The following is an 8,698-nucleotide window of genomic DNA, read 5'->3' as shown; positions in this document are numbered from 1 at the left end:
TTATCAATGTCAAAAGGAGCCAGGACTCCCACAACAGGCTCAATTGCTGTTAAGTCTCTCTGCATAAATTTCTTCAAGTCAACTTTTTTAGAATTATTTTAGTATTATTTCTAAGTTCCCTTGAAAAGCACTAAAGTACATATGACAGACAGTACTCTTATCTCAAATATTTCCAAACCTGCTTTAAAATAAAAAATTTCAGGATGAAAATGAGAATCAAGTATTTGCAAATTAAGTTGCTCACCAGGCTTCTCATGTTTCACAGTCCATCTAAAAACAAAAATAAAGGAAAGATATATTTTGGAGTACTATCTTCTTTGTCTGTTTTTTTCCTACCTACAAAAAAAAATCCAAACGAAAACAAACAAAAAAAAACCTCTGCTACACTTTGTAAACCAAAAGGCTGATGACTGCTACTTCTACATATAATTGAAAGAGGGAAGATAAAAGAGTAAGAGGAGAAGGGTTTAAATTTTTAGTACGATTCATTTAGTATTCTCTCTTGCTGTGACCAAAAAAGTCTGTGAATACAGGTCTCGTCTTACATGACAGAAAGCCATACCTGTTTCAACAGGATGTCTGAGTAATGTCAGTGATTCCTCTTCAGGCACATTTACTAGTTTATCATTCCTTGACACACAGTAAGGGATCACTTACTTACCAAATAGATGTAACTATAATAGTAAAAAATTAAGAATTTTGCTGATTGGATGAAAAATCTAACCACAAATTGAGAATAAACTATGAAAAAAGCAAGTTTGCAAGTAAAACTTCTCCATATTAACCAAATATTGGAAATTAGAATCTTGTCTTATTTATAGGTTTTTACAGTAAACCCATCAGCTCTCTACTATAAATGGTTCATTTTTGAAAGTCTTTTACTGAATTGAACTCACTGAACCCAACAAATCTGAGGCTGAACTAAAAGAAACCTCTCAAACCTAGAGAATTTTCACGTTTTACTACAATTGACTGTTATCAATTTAATTTCTTTTAAACATGATATCTCACCTAATTTTCACACATTTTTCAATTTTAAATAAAGCAGACACACTGAAAGCCTGACACTGTAAGTAAAACATGTTGAGCAGAAGTCACTGTCTCTGACAGAAAAAAGTAGAAATGTCTGATCCAGTTTGAGTTTTATTTCAGTAGACATTGGAGCATTTCTCTTAAAAGCCTTACTTTATTCACCACTTCCTGATATTTGCAAGCATTCATCTGAGGCAATTTTTAAGGTAGATCACATACATTTGAAGCTTACTGCTATTGTACTGAAGTTATTCAAAGATAAATGGTTGATTCCTGCAAGCATGACACATTGCATCAATGCTGAAACCATCTGATACAGCAAACCTCTTGGAAGGAGGCCTATAGTTCTCTTGATTTAAATAAGACCTCTCTTATTCGAGCAGCTTACTTCGAAAAGACAAACTTACTAGGAAGCCAGCTAAATAAAATTGCTCCATTAAGGCAAAGCTAAAGCAGAAGTGGCTGATTGATCTCTGCATTTCAAGTCAACAGGCTAAGAGGCAAGATGTCTTTCATCCTTCAAATTCAGATGTTCCCACTTGATTTCTGAAGTTTTTTGACTCTATCAAAAGGAGAATATGATTTTTCAGTAATTAAGTCTAATTCACTTTAGGCTGGGGGAGATCAAAAAACCAATGATTTTTGAAATCAGGGTGAAGTTGGCTACCCAATGGTACTGAAAGCTTGTGGAAGAGTTTGGCCACTCCATTTGCAGAAGAAATAAGTGTTATACCAAAGTACTAAAACATTCTGGGAAGTTTATGTACAGCACTCTTTTTAAAGAAAAAGTAAGTTAAAAGACAGCTCAAAAGACATTATATATTGGGCGAAGTTGCATTTTAATTTCACAGCATGAAAGCCTTCAATCAGATTCTCAAGCCTTAGGTCATTGGAAGCCATTGGAAACCAAAGAGTGGGTTTAGGCTCTTTTCAAGTGCTGAACTTTGTTTTACACTGTTTAAATAGAAAAAAAATGTATCATGTACAACATACTTTCCATTCACTTGTGTTATACTTGTGTTTAACACTCTTTGGACTGCTGCCTCTTATCTAAAAGTCCCTGAATTTAACTCTAACAGTCCAGCAGATTACAGTCATCTGTCATCAGGCAATTGCTAAACAACTATCTTGACCCAGCTTTCCCCCAGCTGACACCTCAGATATCTACCTTATATGGAAGCAGAAGGTGGGAGCACCCTGAACAGTCCATCTAGACCGTGCAAGGAAATTGTAACTAGCTTGTTCATTCTAAAAGCTGGGATTTTAGAATCATAGAATCACCAAGATTGGAAAAACCTTCAAGAACATCTAGTTCAACTGTTCACCTATGACCAATATTTCCTCACTTAAACCATGTTCCTTACTACAACGTCTAAACGTTTCTTGAACACCTCCAGAGATGGTGACTCAACCACAACTCTAAGCAACTGTTCCAGTGCCTGACCATTCTTTTGAAGAAGATGTTTTTCCTGATATCCAACCTGAACCTCTCCTGGTGCAATTTGAAGCCATTTCTTCTAGCCCTATTGCTAGTAACATGGCAGAAGTTGACACCCACCATATCACAACTTCCTTCCAGAGAGTTGTAGAGAGCTATAAGGTCTCCCCTAAGCCTCCTCTTCTCCAGATTAAACAATCCCAGTTCCCTCTGCTGCTCCTCATAAGACGTGTGTGCCCTATCCCTCATCAGCTTCATTTTCATCCAGGGGATACATTCCAGGGCCTTAATATCTGTCCTGTAGAGAGGGGCCCAAAACTGAACTCCAGCTGAGAGGGATGAACACCACCCTGCTCCTGCTGGCAACACTATTTATAATACAAGCCAGGATGCAATTGGTTTTCTTGGCCATATTGGCAAACTGCTGGCTCATGTTCAGCTGAGTGCTGACCAACACTCCTGGATCCGTTTCTTCCACACAGTCTTTCAGCCCTCTGCCCCAAGCCTTTAGCATTGCCTGGGGTTGTTGTAGCCAAAGTGCAAGGTTTGACACTTGGTCTTGTTGATCTTCCTACCCTCAGACAGATTGACAGTTCCTCCCAGCTGGGTATCATCTGCAAACTTACTGAGGGTGAACTCAATCCCCTCATCCAGGTTATCAAGAAGAACATTAAATAAGATGGGCCCCAGTACCAACCCTTGGGGAATATCACTCCTTCGTGAGCACCAGTTGGATTTAACTCCTCTGGTGACACCATTCTCTGGGTCCAGCCTTCCAGCCAATTCTTTACCTTTGTTGGAAATATCCAAACAATTTTTTCAGGACAGTATCTCTGATAAAAGCAGATTTTATTCGCGATTGGAATGGCAGACGTCCAGCAAGCAGGAGAGCGTGCTTATGGACACAATGACAGCTTTTTATACCTTGTTTCCTCCCCTTGCCTCTCCCCCTCCCGTTTCCACATTGGCTGGGTACTCCAGGCTCACAATCTTATTCAAGGTTTACATTTGTTAATTACTTGCTAATCCGTGTGTTATCTGGTGTCAGTCAGTATCAGTCCTGTTGTTTCCAAGATGTCTCAGTGCTCTTCTTGTCGTATTGATATGGTGATTTTCTTCGAAGTCTTTGTTAAACAAAGAGTACCGAAGGGGGGAGGGGGAGGATGCCAGCCCTTCCTCAGTACCTTCATCAGGCACTCCCTAAGGCATGTCATGTCTTGTCCTTTTAATTTGTACAGGACATTCTTGCAATGTGTGTAACATATACTTTCATGATGGACATACATAAGTTGTTGCTAGCTTATATGTATGTGTTGTTAATTAACTTCTCAAATTCTTTATTACTAGGGTCTTGTCTGTCCAGCACTAAATATTAATAAGGCTCAGAGGTATTTCAGGAGGCTTGACAGACAGGAGCTGCAGTCTTTGTGCCTATAAACCTACTCCATCTACCTAAACTCAATGATTATATATTAATTCTCCTATATATTGAGCACGCATTCCTGGGGAAAGTTCATCTAGAGAATAAGTGATGAAAACTATCGGAGACTCTTGAAAAGAGCTATGGCAGTGGAGACCATAAAATAAAAATTCTTATCTTGTTCTAATGCAGAAACAACATTTGATTCCCACACCTGTACCTTTTCATGCAATGAACTGCCAGCTTCCTCAGGAGAATACACTGTCGAAGTCTTTGCTGGAGTCTAGGTAGGCTACACCAACAGCCTTTTCCTCATCCACTGTCAAGTGGCAGATCACTTGATCATAGAAAGAGATCAAGCTTGTCAAGTGCTGTCCCTCACATGCAGACACACAACTCTTTCTTGTTTGTTTCACTGTTCCATTGATAACAAGAACAATAATGAAAGGAATCCTACTTGAAACTACCATGTTACAGTTACACGTTACACTGCCTCTCCTCGAACAGGAAGTCAGCACAAAACAGAGTAGTCCTCTGTTTTGTCTTTCTGATATCACTCTACAATCAACCCAAAAATTTGATGCTACGTTCCGAATTTCTTCTGAGTTGGCATCTGTTACACACCTTGTTTAGTCATGTGATATGCAAGGAGCTGCCCCAATTTGGTCTTTTCTGTACAAGCACCTTTTTTCAGAACTTGGAACATCATTTGGAGTATAACGCAGAGCTCCAAGCTTGCACCCAGACAGTGCTAAATCACTGTCTGTATCTGGTTGAACTGAAGCAGAAAGTTACACCCAAAACTTCAAGGGTTAAAGAGAAAGGTTTCACCTTGTCTAAAGGTAAGACAAGAGCTGTTTGCAATACAGAAGAATGAGTAAATAGCCTTGATGGGCAGTCTGTCTCCAGTTTTCTCACTCGTCTGGACATTCTTTCCAGCCAGCTCAGGGATCAGCCACTGCTGATGAGTCTAGGATGGGAAAGTATGATGTAATTCTCTTTCTGTGCAATGTAACAGCATTCTTTTGTGGACAATGCCTAGTATTCAGGGATCAAGGCATGTTCTACTAGCTCTGGATGAGCCTGATCTAGATGAATCTCCAAAGTAAAGCCTTCAAGGAATCTGTTGTTCCTGGAAGTTCAACCATTAAGGATTGCCATGACTCAGCCCAGGATCAGAAACGATCTTTTATTCTCCGCCTCAACTACTCCAAGCACTTTTAAAGTTAAGGGCCCTTTATCTTGGTACATGAAAATATTAAAAGATTGCAAGTTTTTCATATAATTATAGGGTCTCTATATGTCAAGAGAAAAATGCAACATGAAAGAAAAGCGTAAAGATCCAGACCAGATATTTGGACAACAAAACTTCTCCTTACTGTGGGTTTTTTTGTGTGTGTGTGTGTGTGTTATTTTTTTGTTTGTTTGTTTTGTATAATTCTCCTTATTGTGTTTTTTCTTTCATACACATACTTTGTCCTACTGCTCTTCCAAAATTCTTTAGTCACCTCTGCAGAAAAAAATCCTTAAATTGTAGCCTTCATCCCAGGGTTTGCTCAGAGACCCCCTAAGAAGCTTCAAGAGACACAGCCAATGTTTGATGAAATTATGAATTGCGAAATTAACACAGAGATGACTAAAGTTATGAATGCTGCTTTACTGTTTTCCCATTAAGATTTTTAAGCAAAATATGCGTGCTTTCACATTCATACTGTGGTATTTTCTCTCAAAGGACGATGGCTGGGAATTTGGACGTCATCCATCGCAACTACCAATGCCAAACTTAGAGAGCCCAAATGTGTACGTGAAATCATTTTAACAAATCAATTTTAGCTTTTGTACACTAACTATGCCTGTATCTCCCAGTCACGTTCTACACATAACAATTTTTAGTAGCTCCGGTCATTCATTAAACTTCGTCTTACAAAACACAGAAGACTAGGGCCTACGCATGCGCGCTACGAGCGGCAGCCCTACCGGGGCGGGAGCGCACTTCCTGCGTTGCTGTCGCATTTCAGGCACCACAGTGCGCCTGTGCGACGGCGTGGAGGGAGCGGGGGAGGGCACGGCGGCGGAGGGCGGGGCTAGGCCCTGTGTTTTGAACGACTCTATGCGGATGGCTCACTATTTGGCAGGAAGGTGAGGAGGCCTCTCTACTGGCGGCTGAGCTTGCGTAGGGAGAGGGGGGATCCAAATGTGGCAGAGGCGAGCAGGAGGCAGCGGTGGCGACGGTGGAGGGGTGCAAACAAGACAAGGGGAGCGGCCGTCCACGCTGCCGCCGCGAAGGAGCTGAGCGGCCCGGCGAGGCAGGGAGCGCTGCGGCGGTAGCGCTGGCATTCCTGGGCCGCCCGCCTGGCACCCCCGGGCGCCCGTCCCGGCGGCAGGTGAGCGAGCGGGAGGGAACGGGGGGGTGGGAGGGGGGGGGGGAGACGCGGCCCGTCGCGCCGCCCTTGGCCGGGCCCGGCCCAGTACCGGGCAGCGCCGGAGGGAGTCGCTGTGGGGGGACGGCCGCCACCTCTCCCAGCCTCGCCTTCCCTTCCTACCCTCTCTCCCCCGGGCCAGCGCTATGTGCGCGCCCGGGGCACCCGCACCCTGCCCCCAACGCGCGCCCGGCGCCCCTTCCGCTGCGCCTGCCCGGAAGCCACGGGGGGTGGGCGGCTGCGGGCCCCGGGCCGGTCCTGTAGCGCCCTGCCGGCTCCCGGCGGCCCCCACCCTTCCGGGCTCCGGGGAACCGCCGCTTTCCCCGGCGCGGTTCTCAATACCCCCTTCCCTCTGTGGCTGTTGTGTCGCGGGCTGGGGCCCGCTCTGGGGCCGCCGGCGGCTAGCGGGGGCGGGGAGCAGCGCCGCGGGACGGCGGGGCGAGGGGTGTGCGCTCGGTGGGGCCGGACTGGCAGCGGCGGCCTGGAGGCTGTGGTTGCGGGAGGCGGCGCGCTGACGCTTTGGTGTGCTCTGGGCTGGCGGCCACCGTGAGACACCCGGACGTGTGCGTGAGCGCAAGGGTGTGCGCTGCGCCCGGCGGTGCGCCGTCCTTTGTCTCTTGCCGCTGCCGCCGCTTCCCCCTCCTCCCACCCACCCTTCTCTCGCTCTCCGGTGCGCCTCTCCCCTTCCTCCTCTCCTCGCTCTTCATCCCTGCTTTGCCCCCTCTCCCACGCTCCAAGCGCTGCCGCAGCTGCAGGTTTGTAAATACTCGACCAACACACACACACACACACACAAACACACACACACACACACACACACACACACACACACACAACATGGCTGACGTTCGCCCTGCTCCTCCGCCGGGCTCTCCGCCTTCTCTCTCTGCCTCCGCCGCTTAAGCCTCTCCTCCATGTAGGCTTTGTTTCTTCCCCCTCCCTCCTCAGCGCCCTTCAAAAAAAAAAAAAAAAAAAAAAAAAAAAAAGGAAAAACAGTTCACCCTCCTTGGTTGCGCGCATGGTGGGATTTCAAGGGTAAGGATCCTTGCTTTGGGTGCTTTCTCCGTTCGTTTTGCAGTTTACAACAAAATGAAACCTAAAATCAGAGCGGGTTTGGGAACCTGGCAAGGCTGGGGGAGGGCAGGAGGAAAGGGGAGAGCTGGATGAGTCCTGCAGAGAGAGGCTTGTTTGGAATGTGCGTATCGTTTTCTCTTTTTTTGGGTGGGGGGGAGGCTGATGCACCACATTGCTGGCAGAGATGGAATACTGTGTTACTCTCGTAGAACGATCGAGGGCTCTTAATTTCAGGGTGTAGTTCAGTTTAATGTAACAACTCGTCACAGTCACGTTTGAAAGACCTGAACTAGTTGAGTCAGAACAGGCTTGTGTAGGTAAAAGCATTACCATAAGCTTTTTGTATTTTTTTGTGTTCTGTGTTTCATCTTGTCAGTTTCTCAAACAGCTGGTAAATCATGGAATACAAGGAATTAACACTTGCCAGGCCTTCATGTTCGTAGTTTCCTGTCACAGATTAATTTTCCCTTCTGAGGACGATGGCAAGCTGAAGTACTTTAAAAGGCGCACTTCTGCTTTCCAGCTTCCTTTTTTGTTGAAAAGGTATGGCATTGTGGCTTAAGGGAGCTCCTCAACTAAAACAAGACAGCATACTTCTGATCTCATCTACCACCAGAGGGGCGCTCAGTTCAGTACCCCCTGACTTGAGTTATTGAGAGCACCTCCTTCTGGCTTCGTTGAAAATTGCTTATTTTATTGCTTTCCTGCAGGCTAGAACCAAAATAAAGTTATTTTTTGGGCTTGTCCAAAATAACCTGCTGCAGAACCGATTTACATGTCAATTTTAATTGTACGCGTGAATACTGAAGGTGCAGAGATACTTGCCTCTCTTTCAAGGCATGTTACTGTAACTTATAGTAAATATTTAATTCTTCAAATATTATATTTAAAGACATGGGCTTTATTCCTAAGCCTACAGACATGGATAACCACAGCTTCTCTTAATACGTGAGCATTGCTGTTAAGTAACAAAAGCCATAGGTCTGTCATTTTTGTCTGCTTTGCTTGGGAAGTTTCCAGCAGATGAGCACTGGACAGCATAGTCATATGATACATAAATAGTTACTTAATTCTAATACTAAAGTGTAGTATCACATATAAATGCTTCCTAATTTTGTGACATTTTTTTCATCTGTTTTTTTTTTTTTTTTTCTGTGTTCATGAACAAGTGTTAACTGGGCACAAGGAGAAAATAAATGATGGTAATGAGTTTACAACAACATAATACTTGACCGGAGTCATCCAGGTTACAAGACAATTTCAGAATGTTTATCATGGCTCCTGAGCCAGCTGTACTACTCATGGATGGAAAAG

At 44.4% G+C, this 8,698-nt stretch overlaps 1 protein-coding gene across 6 annotated transcripts in view; it reads left to right on the top strand.

Moving 5' to 3' along the window:
• The first annotated feature begins 5,903 nt into the window (after positions 1–5,903).
• Positions 5,904–8,698, top strand: part of SPIN1 (spindlin 1) — a 63,708-nt gene continuing 60,913 nt past the window's right edge. For 2 of the 6 annotated variants that reach the window (XM_090132652.1, XM_090132653.1), the window contains exon 1: positions 5,925–6,274. The gene's annotated coding sequence lies outside the window, so the exon portion shown is untranslated. Of the gene's footprint in view, positions 7,346–8,698 lie in introns of all 6 variants that reach the window. The other 4 variants (XM_090132654.1, XM_090132651.1, XM_090132657.1 and 1 more) reach the window with 3 other exon arrangements.

Source organism: Phasianus colchicus, chromosome Z (assembly GCF_987193195.1).
Source record: "Phasianus colchicus chromosome Z, bPhaCol1.hap1.1, whole genome shotgun sequence".
Taxonomy (NCBI): Eukaryota; Metazoa; Chordata; class Aves; order Galliformes; family Phasianidae; genus Phasianus; species Phasianus colchicus.
This window is presented reverse-complemented; position numbering and strand designations above follow the sequence as displayed.